Source organism: Arvicanthis niloticus, chromosome 8 (assembly GCF_011762505.2).
Source record: "Arvicanthis niloticus isolate mArvNil1 chromosome 8, mArvNil1.pat.X, whole genome shotgun sequence".
Taxonomy (NCBI): domain Eukaryota; kingdom Metazoa; phylum Chordata; class Mammalia; order Rodentia; family Muridae; genus Arvicanthis; species Arvicanthis niloticus.
In genome coordinates, this window is record NC_047665.1 from 12064971 (window position 1) to 12078431 (window position 13461).

At 50.8% G+C, this 13461-nt stretch overlaps 1 long non-coding RNA gene across 1 annotated transcript; it reads right to left on the reverse strand.

The window, feature by feature from the left end:
- Positions 1-3536: 3536 nt before the first annotated feature.
- On the reverse strand, positions 3537-12564 carry LOC143443176 (uncharacterized). Its single transcript, XR_013111941.1, has 3 exons — positions 12290-12564; positions 9045-9154; positions 3537-3984 (listed from the first exon to the last, which is right to left on the reverse strand). It is a non-coding gene; the product is annotated as an uncharacterized LOC143443176 (long non-coding RNA).
- Positions 12565-13461: the final 897 nt, after the last annotated feature.

The following is a 13461-nucleotide window of genomic DNA, read 5'->3' on the forward strand; positions in this document are numbered from 1 at the left end:
AGGCAGCAGCTGCTTGGAGAAAGAAGTCTGGAGAGAAAGTATTTCAGGCAGCCGAGGAGAATGTCACAAACCTCCGGCCTCAAAGCCACTCACTTCCCCTCCCAGGCAAGGGTCGGACAGAGCTGACAAGGAGAGGACAGTCAGTACAAAAACCGAGCTGCCCTAAAAAAAGATGCCAGCTGTTGGCAACAGGGCTGCTTAGAAAGTGAGAGTATCCTGGGATGGAAAAGGAACCCTGTGCTACAGAGATGGAAAATGATTGGGACAAAATCTGCTCCTGTGTGGCTAGGGTTATGAGACAATGGCCACTGTGACCCCAGACAGCAAGCCACTAGAGAGAAGGCATGCCCTGGGATCAGAGTGCTGCAGAAAGCAGGCATGTAAAAGGCAGCCCTTCCTGTGGCCACCCACCGCAGAGTTTGTGCTGAAGGTCCCATTCACCTTTTCCTGCATTTTGACCTCCTGGCAAGAGTCACGTGGGTGGGTTAGCATCTGGGAGCCCTTCTCGCTTCTTACAGCTTGAGGCTCCAGCCTTCACACTGAAGAGACCAATCCCTCTGTGGGCCCACGGGATCACATGTGCTAGAGAGGAAGAGATTCTGAGTGGGAGGAAGATACTAAACAGGAAGGAATTCCTCAGCAGCTAAAAATGGCCATGGAGTGGAGGAGACTCGGCTGAGCCATGTGAGTGCACACCTACTCGCTGGCAAGCAGAAGAGAAGGTGTCTGAGGGTGAGAAGAAGCAAAGTAACTGAGACTTGTATCCTTGTCTGTATCCTTGCTATGTCCCTCAAGATGTCACAGGATTGTCCTGGGATGATGCCTGTGCACATCTCCTCCAGACACGACTGTCTGTCGAATAAAGTAACAGGGATCCCCAATGCTGTAGCAAAAGCCAAGCCCCTAGGTACATGTTTCTGATGTCACCTACTGATGCGTAAGACCTTACATCTTGCTCAAGGTGGTGGCAGCCGGTTGCACTCATATGCTTGCCCATTCATTCAATGAACTGATGCCCTGGTCTCCACCAGGTCCTATAGGGAACACTGCAAGGACAAAGAGGTTGGAGCCAGGAGAGGTGAGCCACCTCAATTCAACCTTTCAACATCTGGGCCTTTGGTAGATATTCCAAGGCTAAACTCTAAGCATGGTCATTGAAACCCTTTCCCCCAGTATGGACCTCCATGAAAGTCCCAAGGTAGTGCCTCTGCTTGGTGCTGAGGTGCAACAAAGAAAGTTCCAGGATGAGAAAGGGCAAAGCAGGCAGAGAAACTTCCTTCAAGTTTTGAAACTCAAACTATGTTCTAAGCTCTTGTTCTATGTCAAGGAAAAGGGTATACGTTTCCTTAGTATTGAGGGTTAGGGTATCAAAGTAGGGATGTAAAAACTCTACCCACACAAGGCTGGGGGGATGGTCCAGTGGGTAAGATTATGGAGTCCTATAGGTAGGTGGTGACGTGTGTTAGAAACCCTGGATGGAGAGCATCTGGTGAAAATGAAGAGGGGGAATGACCTCCAGTCTCACTTCAGAGGGTGACAGCTCACCTCTGGGCAGCTCTGGGCATTGTCCTTCATTGGCCATAAGAGTCCCCCTTAAACCACAGAGGAAGATGTGTGTTGGTTCTGTACACCATCAGGAGGTTCTGGGATAATGATGGCCACCAGTATGCAGCTTGGGTCTTTGCTCTGCTCTATCACTTGGCCACGCCCCTAGAGATGCTGTCCATGGGTACCCAGAGAAGTTCTGAGGATCCATCGCTGCTTGGCTGCTGGTGCTGATGGCAGCTGTCGGTTCAAAAGAGGACACCAGCTATTCCATGTGTGAACCAGGGCAATCCTCTTCCTGGTCCAGTGACTGTTCCATGCAGATGTGGGTCTGCATGGCAAGGACTCTGATGACTGTCTTCCCCCCAGCAGACTTCCCTTGCTATACAGTTAATCTGCTGTTTCTGCAGGTCCACGTCTACAGCTTCAGCTGACCCTGGGTTGAAATTATTGGGGGGAAAGAAGGGTGTGTCTGCATTGACTGTGTGTAGATTATATGACAGGACTAGTCTCTACTTGACATGAGCTGTCAGACATCATCTAGAGATGTATTGACTAGGTCTGAGCTCTCATAGCCCAGTTACATTTCAAAGGTCCATCAGCTATTCATAAGCCTATATAGCACACGAGCCTTTGCAGGAAGAGTGGGTTCATCCAGTGATGGACTTGCGATTCAAAGGCATCACCCGATGGTGGCAGCAAGGTTAGGAGGTGGACCTACTTAGAGCAAGTAGGCCAGCGAGAGTATGACTTAATTGTTCCCAACCCTTTCTTGGTGTCTCTGCTTCCCAGCTGACACGAAGTGAGTAGTTGTATTCCAACATATTCTGCCCACCGTGAAGCTCGGCCTCACCACGGACAAAGCCCCAGCGCAGGATCAGCCAATCACAGAACAAGACCTCAGAACCAGTGCGCTCAATAAGCCTGCCTTCCTAAACTCTAGCTCTCAGGCATTGGTCTGAGCAGAAGACCACAGCACAGCCAGCCTCTGGTGAACCATGTGAGAATTGGCCTATCCAACAGTGCTTGGGTTGTCCCTCTCCATCAGCCAGCGGCAGCTGCGTTCCTCCTGCCCCTGCACATGGCTCCGGGTGACCCCCCTACACTACTTCTCCCTGCAGTGCTGTGCCTCTTGGGTTGTTTTCTGAAAACATTGCCCGTCTGTTGTCAACTGAGGTGTCACCTGAAAACCGACCACGGCAACTTTCCCACACTCCTCCTTCCCACAACAAACACTAACAAAAGGGGAAGGGGAGGGAATCCCATCCCACACTGTGGAAAGGAAACTCCGGCCTCCTGAGCTCAATTACACTTATTTCTCCTATTCAAAGCGTGCCAGATGAATAATGGAAAGAGCCCAGGGTGGAGCCTTGTGGGGAGTTAAGGTGGGGCCCGGGTTTTCTCCGTGGATAATGGTGGGATTTGGGTCGTACGGCTTCTGCAGAACATCATGATGCTGGAGAGCCGGTTGCTATTTTGGGACATGGCTTTGTGGCCTGGCCTTCACTGTGGAGAACTATTTATACGCCTTGTGACTATAATTCCAAAGCTTTGCCCAAGAACATTCTGGGCTTTGTTTGCCATTTGTTAGCATTTGATCAAAGGCGACTTCACCCTTGAGTTTGAAAAGCCAGGATGAAGATTCCACTCTGGGTCCCGTCTGGGCAAATTTTGCCCATAGATACAGGGCTATTTACTTTTCTTATTTTGATGCTGATACACTTTGAATGGTGATTCCACTCATCTTTCCCTTCTGGAAATAGAGGTGAAAGACAAGCAGAAAAGACTTGGACAGCAGGACATAGAATCCAAAGAGGTTGTATGCATACTATAGTAATTTTTTTATTGATTATTTTATTTATTTACATTTCAAATGTTATCCCCCTTCCTGGTTTCCCCTCTGCACACCCCCTGTCCCTTCCCTCCTCCCCCTCCTTCTTTGAGGGTGCTCCCTCATCCACCCACCCACTTCCACCCCACCACCCTAGCATTCAGCCTCCACAGGACCAAGGGCCTCCCCTCCCATAGATGCCAGATAAGGCAATCCTCTGCTACATGTGCAGTTGAAGCCATAGGTCCCTCCATGTGTACTCTTTGGTTGATGGTTTAGTCCCTGGGAGCTCTGAGGAGTCTGGTTGGTTGATATGTTGTTCTTCTTATGGGGTTGCAAACCCCTTCAGCTCCTTCAGTCCTTCCCCTAACTTCTCCCTATGCTCGGTCCAGTGGTTGGCTGCAAGCATCCACATCTGTATTGGTCAGGCTCTGGCAGAGCCTCTCAGGAGACGACTGTACCAGGCTCCTGCCAGCAAGAGCTTCTTGGCATCAGCAATAGTGTCAGGGTTTGGTGCCTGCAGATGGGATGGATCCCCAGGTGGGGCAGTCTCAGGATGGCCTTTCCTTCAGTCTCTCTGCTCCACTCTTTGACCTTGAATTTTTTTCCTTTAAACAGGAGCAATTCTGGGTTAATATTTTTGAGATGGGTGGGTGGCCCCATCCCTCAACGTGGGGGGGGGGGGGAATGCCTAACCTCTGGATATGGTCTCTACAGGTTCTCTCTCCCCTTTGTTGGGTATTTCAGCTACTGTCATCCCCTTTGAGTCCTGGGAGCCTCTTGATTTCCTGGCACCTGGGACTTTCTAGTGACTACCCCCAGTTCCCCCATCCCCCACTGCTACACACCTCCATTCAATTTCCTGACTCTCTGTACTTCCCCCATCTCCTCCTATATCTGATTCTGCCCCCCTTTTTTTCTCCTCCCTCCTCTCTTCCTCCCAGTGTGGTGGTGGTGGTGGTGGTGGTGGTGGTGGTGGTGATGGTGGTGGTGGTGGTGGTGGTGGTCGTGGTGGTGGTCGTGGTGGTGGTGGTGGTGTATGTGTGTGTGTGTGTGTGATCACATGTTCATACAGATGTGTGTATGACTGCCCATTGAAAATGAAGCCAGAGGCAACTTTCAGCATCGTTTCTTAGGTACAAACTACCCTCTTTTCCAGAAAAGATCTCACACAGGCATGTAACCTGCAGTGTAGGATAGACTGGATTGCCAGAAGGCCCCCAGGAATCCACCGGAATCCACTTGGGGTTACCAGCATGGGCTACCATGCCTGGCTTCTTCCCATGAGTTCTGGAGATTGAACTCAGGTATAATATACTTGAACAACTGAGTTGTCCACCCAGCGCTGGGACATATTTTCTAAAATTCCTGGTAGTTGCAGTTAAAAGCAAAGAGGACATAAAAATAAGGAGAATAGAAAGATGGGCGGTTCACACCGCTAAGCAACACGTGACTGCTGCCCGGGACTCGTGCCAGAGCTGCAGGAGTCAGAAACAGTGCCCACCCGTGTCCGCCACGGTGTCCAGCATTGACCTTGTCTGTGAGCACCATTGACCAGGATTGATTACGAAGGACATGGGACAGAGGTGGTTGTTTGTGTCTACAAAAATCACCACCCTGGGGTTGGAGAGATGGGTCAGCTGTTAACAGCACTTGCTGTTCTTGCTGAGAACCTGAGTTCAGTTCCTAGCAGCTATATTGACCAGCTTGCAAATACCTTGTCATTCCAGCTCCAGGATAGGAGTTCTAGCCCCTGGTACCTGCCCTTATATACACATACCCGAACACAAACACATATCCATAGACATAATTAAAATAATAACAAGAAAAAAAAGAAAGCCATTGTCCTAATAATAAACTTCCTCCAAAAGCTCAGGCAAATACCTCTGCCCACGGAACATTTCTTGGAGCACAGACCTCTCAGTTCCAGTAACTGGATGTCCCAAGTGAGGTTTTCAGACCCTTGCCCAGTCACAATTGACATCTGTCATCATGTGAGTTAGCTGAGGGAGAGAGATGGGGAGACCACACGTACGGGTACCTGGAAACCCTGGGAGCCCACAAATGCCTCTGCCTGTCTGATGCTGAAAGGTCTTGGACAAACTGCCATATCTCAAGAGCTCATCCATCAAGGGGCCTCCAGAAAGCCATTTGGTACATATCAGTATGCATGAGTGCCAAGGCAGTGAAAAGGCAGAGGGCTCTCTCCCTGACTTCTCACCAGGATCTCAGCCATCAGAGCCACTTGGCACTGATGTCAACTTGATGGATTCGATGTTCTGGGATTCCAGAAAAAGACGTAATTGAAAAAAAGCAAAGCAGACAGCACAGAGAAACAGCACCAAGTCCAAATGCCTTCGGCAAGATGTCAGGAATGTGTGTGCTTGCAGACATTGTCCCCACCGTTCGTCATTCCCTTCCTCAGCAGACGCACGTTTGGGTGTAATTATCTACCACAGGACAGCCTCAGAGCACAGCACTGGAAATGGCATGCTGCCGTAGTGGCTAGGGTAGCTGTCGGTGCCCCAAAGCTCATTCTCTCCCCACTTTACATTTATAGGTGGGAGAATCCAGGGCACTGGATGCTTGCCCAGGTCACAGCTAACCAGGAACTTCTTGGTGCTAGAAGGCTGTGTGGACTGCTCAGCTTTGTCTACAGTGAATACCAGGCATGGGTCACCTGCTTATTATAGCTCTCAGTTCAAAGTCAGGATTACTGGCCCCAAGTATGGCAGAGGATGGGGCGTCATGGCACGGTGGGAGTGGGAGCAAATGGTTTCATTTAGAAGTGAAGCAAAGATCAGGATGCCATCATCCCCTTGGGGAACACATCCCAATGACCCAAGGACTTCCCTGTAGACTCTTCCCTCTCTCGAGACTTCCTTCCTCTGCCTCCTGAGTGCTGAAATTAAAGGGAGGCATCACTGTATCCAGCTGACCTACCTCTTAAAGGTCCTCCACATTTCTACCCCGCTACCTTAAGAACCTTTACACATCAACACACAGCATCCCAATCTCAGCAGTGTGAGTCTACAGACCCTGCTCTTCCCACCATGGGAATGCCTTGCCTCTAAGCTCACAATCAGGAAGGGCAGGTGACAAGGGGACAAGAGGCCAGGAGATGCCATCACAGGCCATGGAGTCCCATCTGTCTACCTGGGAAGCCTAGGGCAGGTCTAGGAATTTGTAGCACCAGTTTCTTCCTTTGCAGGGTAGGGACATGAAACATGAGTTGGATGTCTGGGGGGAGGGGAGGGCGTCACACATTCTGCCAAGTGAAGCAACAGCCCTCAGCAGATACTTTGCCTTCATCCAGAAACCTGATGGGCTCAGAAGGAAATGGCCATGACAGCAGGAGAAACACAAGAGCACAAGAAGACAGATCGCACAGTACAGTGCAGCGTGCAGGGACCCACAGACTAGACAGCAAGACCCTGCAAATGGCTGTTTATAAATGCTTTGCCCAGATACTAATGTGTCAGCAGCCTAGTTCCTGGAAGTCACCAGGTAGGATCTCTTGCCTCTGCCTGGCCCCTGACTGGTGGCCAGGTCATAGCATCCTCTGGCTCATAGGTGGACATCTTCAAGCTCATGCCTTCACACACCCCTTCCTTCCTTTCCTTTTCTCATGAGAACAATATTCATTGCATCAGGAGGCACCCTGGGAACCCCATCATGACTTGATTACGTACCCTGTACTCCTACTCCCGAGAGAGGTCACATTCACAGATCCGAGATGCATGCAGCCTACATCTCTGGGGCCACATGGGTCTAAGGATAGGTATGAATGTGGCCCCAGTCATTTGTAGATGGTGAGTTCATGTCATAGTATCAAAAGGCTGGACACCCCTGGACTAAAACATCAACCCATTAGGGGAGGCAGAGTTTAGACTATATTGATAGGGAGCCTGTGGGTGTTGACTCATTGAGTTGACTGTCCAGCCCCTCCACTGCCGAAGGGTCCACTGAGACCCCTGGGGTGTGGAAAAATGCCTGGGACATGACAGTTTGTCTTGTGTACTTTCCCTCAGGCTATGGGATGAGGCAGCCAAAGTTTAGGGTGAGTCTTCCCACCCGAATTCTAGAAACTCACAGACCCAGGTTTGTGTCCATGGTGATTCTAAGATCCTGCCAGGCTGGCAAGATTAACCACTACAGTGTCATTCCACATGGCCTCTTGGCCTTCCCCCATGCACTCTATGCTATGCCCTTCCAAAGCACCTTCACCTGATGTCACGCAGAGACCCTGGCCTGCTTCAAGGCCTTCCACAGAACAAGTGAACCATGGAGACATGACTGAGCTACATCTCATTATTGTGACCTGAACTTGGATTTTCGATCAGATGGCTTCTCTGAGGAACCCACTGAGGTCAAAGAGACCAGGACATGGAAAAGGCTACCTTCCTGTGGTCTTGGATGTGAGATGGGGCTGTGGAGCACAAGAGGCTTCTACAGTGGCACTGATTGACCCTTACTCCCCGGGACCCCACTTCATCAGACAGGAAGTCTCTTGGAAGGCTTGGGGACAAAGACCCTATGCAAGTGGCCAACCTGGCCTTCCCAAACCGTCAGTGCATCTGAATATAGCACAACCAGGCTGGAAGCAAGTGTCTTCCTTCTCCTCACTCCCCGTGTCCATCTAGGATGTGATGCTCAGTCCTCACCATCAACATGACTGGACTTAGAGTCACCATGGAGACAAACCTCCATGCATGTACTTGAAGGGTTTTCTTGGTTTGCTTTACTGATATGGGAAGACTCATCTCCCTCCTTTTGAAGCCACACAGTATTCCACAGAGACCTGCCTACTGTTTCCAGCATCCTCCTCTGCTCAGACCATCCAGTGGCCTGGCCTACCACTGTCTGTGCACAAAGGCTGCAATGGACACCCTGGGTGTCCCTGACTTGGGAACCTCTGAATGAACACATCGAGGCCCATCTGCTCGGATGAATACTCCAGGGCTCTTGTCTGCTGTTGCTCTGGCCCAGCAGTAATGTCAGAATGTAACAACTTCCATAAACTCACCCCCTGGGATGGTCAGTCTTCAAACACTTTACCCTTCAGACACATGGAAACTCCCAGTAGGGACTTTTATCATCATGTACCTGACTCCACTAACCTGAGCTGCATTCCATGTGACCTTGGCCTCTGCCTCTGTTTGCATAATCTTTGCCTACGTTTCTCTCTGTTTTGCATCCCTTTATTGCAAACAGTTCTATTGTTGTCCTAATCATTGGTGCTTCACAGGGGTGGCAGACCTCCCCCATCCCACACCCCATTGTTCTTTGGCTATGGCACATTGTATCCCTGAAGCTTAAGTCTTAAGCAGTGGGTATTTGTTCTTCTCATGGGTCATTTATCAGTCCCTCCGGGTGTTCCTTTCTACTTTCTGGTCTTGGTTAAAGGTCAGATCTTCATCCCAAGTCACATAGCCAAGGCCTAAGATTGCACCTGTAGAGACGCAGAGCTGTATGAATGCTTTGTTTGCTTGTCTGTCTGTGTTCCTATCTGTCAATTCCAACTTCCCTTCCATACCAGGCAAGCACTCTCTACCAGGTAAATCCTTAACTGCCCAAGGCTCCCTGCCCACCTGGAAGCAGCTGTACACCCCCCTCACCCCCCCCACCCCCCCGCAAGGCTGCAATCCCATGGCACCTGGCTGCAGACCTGGCCTCTTCCTCTGTCCTCTTCTGGATCCCCATCTCCAGGAAGACTGCCATCTGAGTCCAAAGGTTCCTGGGAATGTCTCTCTTATTTTTGGCACATTGCTGAGTTTTCTGAAAAGAAACTGGCTGTGTTGGCCTGAGGTAGCTCTGGAGGCCAAAGGTGCCTGAGCACCCTACTGAACAGTGTTCTCCAGTGTTTACAGGAAATGCTGAGGAGTCTCTTGGTGGTCCTGAGATGCCCCCTCCCCCACAAGTGTGTGGGAATCTGGGTGAGTACTGTCCAGTTGGCCAGGCTGAAGGATCCGTCATGGAGATTGATGCTCCTGGCCAGAGCAAATGGCCCAGGCTGGCAGACCAAGGAAGTGTTTCTGCATAGGAAGAAGGAGTAGCCAGAGCCTGCTCCCATTGACCTCTTTGAATGGAAGCTTCCAAGACTCCTGGGAGCCTCCACTCAAGACTGTGCTAGAAGCTAGCTGCCTGAGGCCAATGGGCAAAGCAGGATATCAGCCAACCCCTGCTGAATGCCAAGTGGGCCAGAGGACACCTAGTCAGGTCCAGGGGGAAGGGAGCTTGGTCTTGCCCTGGGGGAAGGCAAATGACAAGGAGAGTACCCACAGGGAGCTATATGCAGTAGGATAAGACCAACCAAAGGCTGCCTTGATGGTGGGATTTCCAAGAACCCCCATTGGAACAGGTCCAGGGTCTGCCGGACCTAGAGAGCCCTACAGGAGATCAGTCCCAGCCCCTCTGGAAGACTGCTCAGAAACAAGAGCCCCAAAACATCAGGAGAAAGCTACAGTGTACAGCTATTCCCACACCAGGCACTCAGGGCAGGATGGTAACAAAGGTCATCCTCTGTCTATGAGCAACAAGAAGAAGCATGAGTTTGACACACAGCCTAAGGGACTGCAAGGGCTCATGCTGGAGTCTCCCAGAATGTACAACACTATCAGCTACATAAGAAACCCCATGTGGTGCCTACGGGTGGTCCTTATGCATATGGATGACCACATTCAGGCTGATCTTTCTGAGGACACAGAAACAACAGTCTCCGCTGACCCATTGTTCACATGACTTTAGACCTCCAGAGAGTCTGTCATGGACAAGAAGGGATCTATAAGGAAAGCCAAAGTGTGTTCAGAGGAAAGAAAAGCTGGACACTGGACAGAGGGACCATGCTGAGCCTTCAACCCTCCCCAGTCTCCTGCATCTCCCTACCCACTCCCAGAATACACTTCAGTCTCTTGGGGTTCTTTGCTCTAGACAGTCTGATGTGTTAACCTTTCCCCAGAGTTAAGCCATGTGCCACTGAGCTACTAGAGAGGTCAACAGGCAGGCAGCATCCCCATCTCTAGGGCACTGGGCAGTCCTTCACCATGACATCATCTGGACACATGCTTACAGCATCGTGAATGGCTTTACTGAAAGTTAGCTTGGGCTGCAGCCAAATATGCCAGAGTGCACGCTGGCAGACGAGCCCAGTGACCCAGTGGAAAGGGTTACACACAAGAGCTTCGGTTCTGCTTGAAGCTAAAACAGCACACATCACTGACAACTTGAAACAAGGACAATTTAGTACCATGTTGCTCTGAGCTCCGGAGAAAGGACTTACCATGGCTAGGGGATCTACCCACCATGTCGGGGTATGAAAATCATGGAGTCCAGTGGGGTAGGGTACCTGCTCTGCTTCCTCATGCAAGGTTAGTTAGCCTTATCCATGTGTCTATGGTGACTGTGGGTGAATATGCTTGGACCAGAGAGTGGCACTATTAGGAGGAGTGGCCCTATTGGAGTGGGTGTGGCCTTCTTGGAGGAAGTATGTCACTGTGGGGGTAGGTTTTAAGACCCTCATTCTAGCTGCCTGGAAACCAGTCTTCTCCTGGCTGCCTTTGGTTCAAGATGTAGAACTCTCAGCCCCTTCTCCACTACTGTGTCTGCCTGCATGCTACTGTGTTCCTGCCTTGATGATAACGGACTGAACCTCTGAACCTGTGAGCCAGCCGCAATTAAATGTTGTTCTTTGTAAGAGTTGCCTTGGTCATGATGGTGTATCTTCACAACAATGGAAACCATAACTAAGACAGTGACCATCCAGTCCTTCTCAGCTAAAATGAATATGAGTTAAACCCCCATGGGCTGTGTCCACCTCAACTTTGACTCTATACTCTCCCAAATCTAAGAGAATACGGCCACTGGACATAGTTGTTGGGTTGTCTTTCCCCAACAATATCCATTTCCAACCACAGGGGAGCCACATGTTAGCATCCCTGAACCCCTCCAATCCTAGACTATAGCCATCAGTAGGCTTCCAGCTTTCCCAAGAACATCTTCTGACCCACCCCAGTTCCTGCACTGTCAGCCCAGGCACCTAGCAGACAGAGATCTCCCAAATGCCTGAAACAGAATCAGCCCATGTGGCTATAAGTGCCCACTGAGAGCAAACAGAACCTTTTTTTCAGAGTGTTCCATGGGAGACCTCCAGTGCTTCCAAGTACCATAAAGGAAAAGCCCTTGGAGAACCCTGAAAGAACATAGCCCACTGGCTCCCTGTGCTAAGATCTTCAGTAAATCCATAGGCTTGAGGTCTATGTCCAAGCCTCTGCCCTTACCTGCCCTCCTTACTAAGGGCTCCGCACAGTGCATGGGGAGAGGACAGGTGGATTCATACTTTTCATGCTGGGAATACTGTCCAGTGTCTGGAAAAAATAAAAGGGATTTCTGCCCTGACTTTTTGAATGTTCTTGCTTCTCTCATAAATATATTGAGGCACCTCTTGCTCTTTTGAGTCCAGGCTGTGTCTGGGAGGAACAGGTCACTGGCCCTGCCCACAGGGATTTACAGCCCCTTAGGAAGAAATGTCAATGGAACCAGTCAGATCCAATACACAAAACATACTCTCTATGGACCTGTCTGAACATCTCAGGAACTCAGAGGGGAGCAGGAAGCAGGGTGGGGTGGGGGGGTGGGGGGGGTGGAATGGTGGCTCTCTTCCTGATAAACTAGGGACAGATAAACTCAGAATTTCAAATGAGTGTGTCTCAGAAACCATGCTATAAGGTGCCTGACTCTGTACCCCAGCAGAGAATCCTGGAGCAAACCCAGAGCCAAGGTCCCCTAGCACTCAGTGTTTTCTCAGCTTTACTCTCCTGGGTCAGGCCCAATGTCCTACATGACAAAGTCAATTCCCCCAGCAGAGGTCCCAAGCAGGCAAACTACAGTCCCACATCTAAGGCCACAGGCAAGTACCTTTTATTTTATATTTTGGATGGTAGGCAGGCCCTCAGAGAGGGGAAAGCAGGCAGGGCAGCCTGCAATGCATTTCAGACTAACAGGATCCGGCTGCATAATTAATCCAAGGAGAAAAGACATCACCTCCAAGAAACAAAGACTCCCAGGGCTTCTGACGACGACAGATAAGCTGCTCAGGAGAGCCAACGGGTCGCATCATCAAATCACGTGGGCAGCAGTCACCTCACCCAAGCTGGGGCCACCTGGGCTCATTCCCCTCCCAGGCTTGTGCTCTCTGAGCAGAGCCTGGCCACGCCAGAGATGAGTGTTGAAAGGGCTCAGAGGATTAAAGACTTCATTTGGCTTTTTTTTTTTTTTTCTGCACCTTGTCAAACATCTCAGGCCACAGCAGGGAAGAATCGAATGGGCTCCCCCCCCCCCCCCCCCCCCCCCCCGCCACCTCACACCCTCATAACTGAACTGGTTAGAAAGAACAGAAAAGCAGACAGGTGTCTGTCTTATGCGCCAAGAAAGCAAGCAGGAGAAAGGGCTGCAAGCTGTGTTTACGGGGCAGCAGGAGAATAAGAGTAAACTACAACCAGGCACCAAGATAAAAATAACAACGGTACAGGAGGTCCTGCCAAAAGGAGGCTGTGCTCACAGGTTCCAATTGCTTGGGAGCCTGGGGTTGAGACCTAGGCTGAGGACACGGTGGTGCCCAGAGCCCCAGGCAGCCGAGGGGAGCTGGCTCCCTCCTGGCTGACTCTTCCTCTGTGATCAAACTCCTTGGCTCCTGCAAAAGTTCAGCTGGGACACAGGACTCCTGCGTGCTGCAGCCAGCCTTGTAAACAGCTCCCAGGCCAGCTCTAAAGGACCACAGAGCAGCTTGGGAATGTTCCAAGCTGGGAGTCATCCCCAGCTGTGGGACCTTGAGTCAGTCACCTTGCTCTGGGAGGCTCCTTGGGCAGTGCTTCTCAGGATGGGGGGTGTGGGCCCCTAAACACTGGCTCCCTGTGCTTCCAAGAAGATTGTTTACAAGGGAGCCAGGGTGTGCAGTTCCTCCCATGAGTCTCCAGCTGCAGTGGTCAGAACATCCCCACCCTGGCCTGGTGACCAGATCAGGCAGAGCGACAACAACACAGCCAATGCCAAGCACAGCTTGGGCCCAAAGTGGGAAACTGAGCCTAAGG